Source organism: Cyprinodon variegatus, unplaced genomic scaffold (assembly GCF_000732505.1).
Source record: "Cyprinodon variegatus isolate N-32 unplaced genomic scaffold, C_variegatus-1.0 Scaffold302, whole genome shotgun sequence".
In the NCBI taxonomy this organism is placed as follows: domain Eukaryota; kingdom Metazoa; phylum Chordata; class Actinopteri; order Cyprinodontiformes; family Cyprinodontidae; genus Cyprinodon; species Cyprinodon variegatus.
In genome coordinates, this window is record NW_015150755.1 from 498,939 (window position 1) to 507,030 (window position 8,092).

Genomic DNA, 8,092 nt, shown 5'->3' on the forward strand with positions numbered 1-8,092 from the left:
TATATATATATACCGGTATATATATATATATATATATACTAATTAGAAACTAAATAAAGCTGCGTTATCTGTTCAACAACACAATTGTATGAGTAACATATTTTTTACACTTCTTTGTTCATGTAATTAAGAATCCAAGCAACACAAATAAATACATACCAACTTTTAATATATGCAAGTATGAGCTTATAATTATAAGCTAGAAGCACATAGCTAGCAATTGAGCCAAAATTCTAAACAATATAATAAAAGCGAGCAGGATCAGCATTTATTGTTCTAACAGAAGCATCAGGCAGTGTCATTTTCTAATAATATGCTTTACGGCTTTCAAGTGCAGCTCAGCGGTTACCGTGTAAGAAGACAATAAAAATAAATAAGCAACTATCTTTTAACTGTTGATAATGATAATGATCCAAAAATTAAATATAGCCCCTGTTGTCCAAACAGGTATTTTTAGCTGTACATTCCATAACCAGCAAGTAGTCAACTCACCATGGAGCACAATCTATAAGAAAATATTATACTGTAGCACTTAAAATCTTTTACCAACATTTTATGATTTGGTGCAAAGGTACAGACTTTTTTCTATTCTTGTGTTACGCAAGTCTACCCCTCCATTTAGATTAGATGGTCCTGGGTTCACACTGGAAAAAACGATTTAGAAATAAGTAAAAAAAAGCCTAAATTAAATGAATTTACCCATAATTTCAGTAGGTAAATGAGATAGTTTGCCAATGGAATGAGAAGACAATCCAATTAGGTTTTCTTATTGTTAGTGTTAAAAGTCTTGTTCCATTGCTTCCTTAATCCAAGAACAAATGCACTTATTTTAAGAAAAAATGACTTATCTACATTTCGATTTTATCCAGTGCAAATCCTGACCTTTATTCTCTCTGCTTGTAATTTATTTGAGTTGAATCTTAAAAAGGTGTATATGTAAATATATATATATATATATATATATATATATATATATATATATACACATATATATATTTTTTAATTGTAAGAAGGATTAAGTCTATATTTCTGAAACAACATATTGAATTTACTCATGGTAGATGAACAAACAGCATTGATTTTCCTCAGTATTTCACAGAAAGCTGAAATTGCCTCATGCACAGGTTCTTACAACCTCTGACATAAGTGCATCTGTTCAAAATGTTCTTCACTCATGTCATGTTGCATTTTTACAGCCAATTTCACACATTTTTCCAATAGCTCTTTTCATGATTCAAGGCTGTGACAAACACACAAGAAAACCAACATATATGTCAGTCACTTAAACCTTTCTACTCAAACTGTGCTGCCATACAGTACATCAATTTGTTTCTTTTCTTTCAGCAGCTGTTGTGTTCAGCTTTTTCAAGGCTTTTACACATAAATGCCCCCCAAACATTGAGGCCAGTCTGAAGACCTCTACCTTTTGCCCCCCAAAATAGAAATTGTCTGTTCTTCCCATCAAATCTCCATCTAAACTTTAACCCCATTTCCTACAATTTAACATTCAGAGTTTTGTGAAAGCTTGTGTCAAAACCTTTGTGTCCGAGCTTTTTATGAGACAGGTCAGGGAAAGTGTTGAGAGGCTTGCACCTTGCGGACCTTTTCTTGGCCACAAGCCTTTTTTTTCTTCCCCTACTCAAGCTTTTGCTTCTTTTCTTGTTTGACATTCCTGCCAGAATGAGGGCCCCAGCTGAGTGACCTGCCTTACGCCTAACAGCATGACGGCTGCAGTCACAGAAAGACAAGGAGCCTCAGGTTAGCAGCCAGTGACATTTACCTAACAGGAATGGGAATACACCGCACCAAGTGACCTGTCTGTGTTATTTTTAAAAGGACGGACATTACGAGTTTATAAGCTATGTATGGAACGGCATAAACGGGAATATTCAGTCGTTCTGTCTCCTTCCAGTTGCTTTACAGCTCCCAGGGACAAAGTCAGCCAACAGTATAAACTGTCATCTCCACCCTTCTGAAGATATCTGTACGATGCTTAGCATGTCAGCATCCAGCCGCAGGGATAAACAACCATTCAACTGCCAAATAAGTTTTAAAAATCCATCATTTAGACAGCATGTCTGAATCCAGAGCTCATCTCTTCTCTACTGGACGTATTTTCTAATTTGTCAAGCATCCCAGACTGTGCCTCTTGTGATAAGAGTTAAAATGATGAATAAATAAATGAATAAATAAAATGGAAAGAAGAGATGTTTTTTTTTCAAGAACAATAATGTGGTGTTCTTAAGGTTTTTATGTGCTGAAAGAGACAAATAGCTGCTGGCTAAGAAAAAAAAGGCTGAAATGTATGAGTGGACAGAAATAAAGGAAGCGCAGAGAAATCCTTAGTTGTGCAAATCTCCGAAGGTTTTCTCATTGGAATCACAAGAACATGTATATTAAGCACATAGGTAGCTGTACATCTCAATACATTTTCTGTTTATGACCATTTTAATTCAGATCCACTATTGCAGCTGAAATTAATTCCATTTTATACAAAGCAGACCAGTGCACCAAGTATTGACAGTCTGTTATTGTATGAACTGTATTGTATAAAAGCAGGCAATGCTGCAGTTTCCACATGTAAGAAAGCGCCTGCTGAATGGTAGCCATAGAGACCAACAATTTTTACAAGAATTGCTGCACTTCATCTCATTTTGCAGTAATTGCCAGCTGGCAGTAAAAAAAGGGGAAAAAAAGGATTGGAAAGATGAATGTCGTCTTTTGTTATCTCCAACCGAAATTATGTTTTTTTAGTTTTATGAACAGAAAATCCAATGTCCCTGCTGCCCGTGACCTTCCGAAATATTTTCAAACATTTTAAGTGGACAGACAAAAACAAAAGTTGCTCATCTGTCATTCTTGCACTTATTTTCACACTTAAATATTAACTTATGTAGAAGCTTCTATTAGATATACACCAGTACAAGATTGAACCTCAAGCATTTTCTTTTTTTTCCCATTTTTAACACAATTCTAAACCAAAAGATTTTGCAAACAACTAAAATCTGTGTCAGGTTCCGATAACTTCTTGTGGAGAGTTCTACTTATTAGCAAGTATCTCTCACAGTGTGGGAATTGTATATTCTAAATAACTTTGATGTTTCCACTCGATCACTGCCCAAACAGGGCACAATCTAAATCAGCATCATTCCTGTTTCATTATGGTCAGAATCTGTTAAGGGGGTTAAGCTTTGGTTAGCCATGTTTATGGGAATGACATTTTTATTTTATTTTTTGGACTTACATTGCTATAAACAACAAATAAAACAACTGCAATGCAGTCATACCGTTTTGCCTTCAAAAGACATCTAAATATATTAATCTTTTTCCATATTTCGAAGGTGTGGGTGAAACATTTCTAGCTACTTACTAAGAATAAAACATAGACATAAAGATAACCAATGCCAACGTTACCAGAAGGCCACTTGAAAAAGGAATTCCATTTCAAATGTCAGAGCTGCCCTTGCAGAGCAGATATCAGGATCCAATATGGCTGCAGTGCAAGTAAAACATCTGGATGTTGCAGATGTAAACAGCAATTCTGGTGGCTTGTATCTCATTAAAGCAGTGGAACGGAGAGTGCTGCACAAGTTAGTTTTGGTCAACATGTTTCGGATTTGATTGCGTACCTCAACTAAAATGTGAATATCATAGAAAGAGAAATTTTAGTAATTTAATTTAAGGAGGATTCGACTTATTACACAGGTTGATATAAGTCAATCTATCAGTATAGATAATTCTTACTAATGGATAATGAATCTTCAAAAATTCTGCTTTCAATAAAAAGGGAATTTTGCTTAAATGAATAAAAAATGATAGTTAATTCAGAAAGGATTGCAGACTGAAACACTAGAAACCCCCTTCATATTATCTCCATAACTTTTGGAGTCTCTCCCCTTCGTTTTTGCATTGCTGTGTCGATTTTCTTCTAGGGTTAAGGTCAGGCCAGCTCTCTGACAAATCAGGCAAGGCAATAACATGCTCAGAAAAAAACGTGGAACTTTTAAAAGAAAACAGTAATTTCTTGTTCCTCCAAACCCAGAAAGAGATTTTTTTTTTTAAAACATCTTTCCAGGCGTCAGATTACCCAAAGAACACAAAGGTTACAGTCAATGCCCTGGATACGTCTACATCTAGTGTCCCTGGAATTTCTGCCTCCAGTCGCAGTCAGTCGCACACTTCTATAATCTCCTCTACCCTCAGGTGAGCTTTTCTTCACAATCCTCACAGGGTGTCAGTTATTCCTAGTGATTGTGCACCTTTTTCTACCACACAATTACCTTTCCCACAACTTCTCATTTAAATAATTGTATACAACCGTCTGAACAGTCAGAGTACTTAGCCATGACCTTTTATTACATCGACTAACTCTCCCCTGAACGCCTGTCAGGTCAGCAATCTTCTGTTGGACAAGCCACTACAAAACTTTTCTGAAACATCTGGTTTAGAAAAATCAACTTATCTACATTCTGATTTATCCTGAAAGACCAGTAGAGTTAATAAAAATGCATCGTTATTGCCTAGTTGGAGCTTTAGCAGGTCACCAACAAAATCTCACAACTCTAAACTCAGGTGATGTAATTCCTTGATCTTAATTCCAACTTCTACAACAAACCAACAAAGAATTAAGGCTGAGGAAGCAAAATCTCCTCTACAACATTCCTGAATTTAAAAAAGCATATAGAAATATGCCGATAGTACACTAAAGCACCCGAGTATACTCACTAAACAAAATAAAAAGAAAGGAAATTATGCAAATTTATATGTAAAGCTATATCGGATAAACCATAAAGCTAAATCCCAACCCTAACCTAATAAAGACTGCATGAAAGCCTGCTTCTTTCACGCAGCAGTCACAAATTGAAGTGCTCCTTTCTTTACATAAATGGCAAAAATCAAATCAATGGAAATATTTTTTTAGAGAAATGAAGAGGTGCACCCTCTTTCAAATCAAACAAAAGTTGCTGTTTTTTTCAGGCGGCAGAAAAATCAACCTGCATTACTGTAATGCACAATTCAGTAGGAAAAAAACAAGAAACTGTACGAACAAGACAGCCTAATTATGTTTACTCCACCATGTCTCATGGGGAAGAAAGCTCCTTTTCCTTAGAGGTTATGAGTTCAGATCATTTATTGAAATTATATAAACTATTGTGTAAACAGGGAAGAAGCTTTCTGTTTTATTTTATTCCAATGTTTATTGTTTTAAGCCACAGCTTCAGCTTACATGCAGAAAATACATGTTCCTATCTCAAGCCTTTGTGTTATATAATTTATTTTTAAAACACTGACACTTTGAGTTTTTCCTCCATTCAGTAACAACCTCCGCAGCGAAAAGTGTTGCCGTTGAATGCCGAAACCTAGGTATTTACTTCTTTATTCTTATGTTGAGAATAAAGGATAAAGGAACAAAATATGTGTAAAAGTCTGATAATCCATGTTTAAAGTGATTATGGCCAACCAATCGTAATAAGTGATCTATGATTTTTTTTTTTTTTTAGTTAAAAAACATACAAAAATACATATATATGAAAATGTGTTTAACTAGCCAAAAGAAAGTGATAACTTATTCCTTTACTAACTTTAACTTTTGAGAATCCCTTTTATCATCTTAATGAATAATTGGATAAAACTGTTCATCCTCGTCTTCCAACCCTTTTTCGTGCTATGTTAAACTTTATTTTCACCTTCTGCTTCTTTACTTAGATTTACCAGGAAACATTGCTTCCTTTAGATGTCCAATTCGCTAAGAAGAACGCGGATCGAATTTTGCAAAAGCAGGAATCACTTTTATTTTCTTGCAGTGCCATCCCCATCAGGTATCACACCAGATGCTGGGTTCAACTACAGCTAGATTAAATACCACCCAGATTATATTCCTCAAGGAGGAGCACTTAAAACTGAGTCAAAACGGATGAGACAAAACAAAGTGCAGGTTGGCTTAACAGTTTAGTCGAAAAGCATCAAATGTCCCCTTGAGTTTCCCCCTAGAGGGTGGGGGAGAAGTCAAGGTTTTTCACTGCTGCTAGAAAGGCAAGAAGTGTGTGCAGACTGTGAAAAAAATGTGTGTCATTTGCTTGAGGGAAATTCCACCTATATGCTGTGTATATGACAGATGGTGCTGCAGTCCTGGATATCATGGTCCTAATTGTCAGATAAGGATGCATTGAATAAAATGCTGAATAAAAATGACAAAATCAGATATAATTCCAAATTGTATCCATATTTAAAGACTTCATCGCCACGGTTTGAAGGATTTGACACAGTGGGGCCTTTTAAAACTGAAGTTTGCCCCTCTCTCCAGATTGTTACTAAATCTGGAGCCATTTGCAACTATTTTTTGTTTGTGCATTAAAAAATCATGCGTGTTGTGCAGTTTTCATGCTTTTCTGATGGCATTGGATATTCCCTGCAGCTGTAAACAAGTCAACAAAGAGTTGTGTGTTTGGTGGAAAGGTGTGGATTTTGCACGCCAATTGCTCTGCAGGCCTGTTTTTTTATTTTTATTTTTTTTTTACATTTTTTAAGACACACTCATAGCCTTTAATAAAAAATTCAGACGCTGCTGCACAGCCCAGGCCTGCGTTTTCTTCCAGCACCTTTTTTTTTTTTTTTTGCAAAGACACAAAGCCTTTCAGAGTCAGGTGCATCTCACAGAACTGGAAGCAAAAAGAAAGGGGAAAAAACTTCCCTCATATGCATTGAGCTTTAAAACTTCTGTGCTCAGCAGCAATAGTTTTGGTTTAAACTCCAGAGAGAAAAACAGCAGCAATACTGATTAATTGGAGGATAATCAAGCGTTGAGAGGTCGGATGAATTAGTCCCAGATGGAAATTTAAATCCCTTTATCCTGCGCACTGATCAACTCTGGGTTTATCATAAAAAAACGCGCATATATTCCAGTTTGAAGTCATTAATAGTCGAGTTTAACGCCTCTAACGCCGCTGCAGGCTTTCATTGGTGGACATTATCATCGCCCTGAGCTGAATCTGCAGGATAATAGTAGATGCGCGCACAAGGAAAAATGCAGAGGAACGCCACACTTACCGCGCCGTGCTTAAAGATTACTTGTGCACATGCACGGATTCAAAGCGTGCATCAATTTTTCACCAGGAGAAAAAAAAAAAGTGTCCTCTTCAAACGTTGCTTGATTGCTTGAAGGGGATCGAGGAGACAGAGCAGCGAATCCAGCCGCTCGGTTTAGACTCCTATGAATTAGTCTGGTTGTGGCTTCCAGAATCCCGAGGGGAGGAAAAAAAAACAAGGAAAACACAACAAGAAGCTTTCCACAGTCCCCACTTCTCTCCTTTACATCCCAATATGTAGTCACAAGTCTTTCCTCTCTGTGCGGGGGCTACATCACGTCCCGTGGAAGCTGGAAGAGCGACACCTCATCGGTCATAATAAAACAACAAAAAGAGTATCCAGAAGACTCTTAAAAGCAGAAAATGTATATATTTTTTCTTTTTCCCCTTTAAGAAAAAATAACATCCAAGTCTAGTGATTTTCCAAAGAAAACTGCGCTCACGGCGACTATGACAAACCAATAGTGCGCACTGGCTGGGAGTGAATCTGTATGAAGGCGGTTTTGGAGCGCCAGTGGAAAGGTGAAGGAAGGGAGAGCTCGGATGCGCACAGACGCTCTCACCGTATACTCGGGCTCCACCTAGCAGCAGACTCTGGATAACATGCTGCTGCAAAGGCTCCCCCAACACTATATTGTGTATATTTTTGCCTGAGGCTCGCAAGGAGACCTGTGTTATATTACATTCTGTGTGAGCCTGTGACTGCAATATTTAAGAGAATTTCCTCTTCTCCATCATTAAGGTTCAATATCAGAGGCGTAGTCAGAAAAATTTAATAAGGGTGGCCAGGCAATAACCATTGTAGGCTGAGGGGTGACCCAAAGTAGATAGGCACCAAATCTTCACGGTTATACTGTTCCAACAGGAGAATTAATGAGCAAAACATCCACATTTTCAAAATAAAATCAAATTATAATTTCCCATGGCCTTTGCTAGAAATAGACAAATATATATATATATATATATATATATATATATATATATATATATATATATATATATATATA

General features: G+C 36.6%; 1 protein-coding gene across 20 annotated transcripts in view; it reads right to left on the minus strand.

Moving 5' to 3' along the window:
- Window positions 1-7,569, minus strand: part of LOC107090598 (adhesion G protein-coupled receptor L3-like) — a 324,724-nt gene extending 317,155 nt beyond the window's left edge. For all 20 annotated transcript variants that reach the window (XM_015384080.1, XM_015384069.1, XM_015384068.1 and 17 more), the window contains exon 1: window positions 7,048-7,569. The gene's annotated coding sequence lies outside the window, so the exon portion shown is untranslated. The remainder of the gene's footprint in view (window positions 1-7,047) is intronic.
- Window positions 7,570-8,092: the final 523 nt, after the last annotated feature.